The sequence below is a fragment of the Octopus bimaculoides genome, chromosome 6 (assembly GCF_001194135.2).
Source record: "Octopus bimaculoides isolate UCB-OBI-ISO-001 chromosome 6, ASM119413v2, whole genome shotgun sequence".
NCBI lineage: Eukaryota > Metazoa > Mollusca > Cephalopoda > Octopoda > Octopodidae > Octopus > Octopus bimaculoides.
In genome coordinates, this window is record NC_068986.1 from 76,253,510 (window position 1) to 76,254,872 (window position 1,363).

The 1,363-nt window shown below is 33.5% G+C and overlaps 1 protein-coding gene across 3 annotated transcripts in view; it reads right to left on the reverse strand.

Moving 5' to 3' along the window:
- The window catches only part of LOC106871486 (phosphorylase b kinase gamma catalytic chain, skeletal muscle/heart isoform), an 83,985-nt gene that overhangs the window by 38,465 nt on the left and 44,157 nt on the right, over positions 1-1,363 (reverse strand). The window lies entirely within an intron of this gene.

Genomic DNA, 1,363 nt, shown 5'->3' on the forward strand with positions numbered 1-1,363 from the left:
TTACACAGACCATTTTTTTTTTTTGATATTTCTCGTAATGGGCTTCAAGAGTACACAATAACTGTGGAAAATAAACTTCTCAGGAAGAAGAATAATGAAATTTTTTAGCGAGAAGACAAGCAAACAGTCTTTATCCGTGATTTATGTAAATCTGATGACATAACACAATAAAGAAATGTTATGTACAATATATCATAAATATATATTGATAAATAGATAGAAAGATAGATAGACAGATAGTTAGATAGATAGATAGATATACAAAACAACAGTAATGTTACAAATGCTGAAGGCAGAACAATATAAATTGTTATGTTGGTGACTCTACAAGCCAAAAGGAAATAATTACACACCTCTCATACACAGGTGAATTGCTAAATACTACACAGGTGACATAAATAGCTATTAGTTGGATGAAAGATTAGCAATGGTCACTGTTTTTCATGGCAAGATTGTCAAACGCAATAGGAGGGAAAAGGGTAAGTAGAGAAGCGGAAATGTCCGACATCAAAATGGTTTTTATTTTTAAGTATTGAAATAGCCACACGAATACAACAATGATTGTATGTACCCAAAATAACTTCAACACAATGCTGTCAGGGACCTGAAGCTAATAAATACACTTTGAAAATAAATGCTATTAAAGTATTTTGCCACGTAACTAATTAATAACAAGAAACAGTGAAAGTGGGGGGGGAGGATACAAAGAACTGATTAATGAAATGACTGATGATGATAAAACTGATAACTCCACTTCTATATAATGACCTGTTATGGGTCAAGAAGATTATTAATTAACTGAACACACACACACACACACACACACACACACACACACAAATGAAAGAAAGAGGAACTCAATGTATTTAGTATGAGTTACATATATTATCAATTAAAACAGTTTGATTTGGCCCCATGTATATTAAAGCTTTATAGGCTCATTACAGGAACCTAGCTCATCAGGTTCAGGTGACTGAATGGAGAGCTGTTCATTTAACCAGCTGAGCCTGAAGAGGTATGTTCATGTAATGAACCTATGAAACTTTAATATACATGGGTCCAAATCAAACTGTTTTAAATAATAATAAAATTAATAATAATTAATAATTAATATATATATATATATATATATATATATATATGCACAGGTGCAGGAGTAGCTGTGTGGTAAGTAGCTTGCTTACCAACCACATGGTTCCGGGTTCAGTCCCACTGCGTGGCATCTTGGGCAAGTGTTTTCTACTATAGCCTCAGGCCGACCAAAGCCTTGTGAGTGGATTTGGTAGACGGAAACTGAAAGAAGCCCGTCGTATATATGTATATATATATATGTGTGTGTGTATTTGTGTGTCTGTGTTTGTCC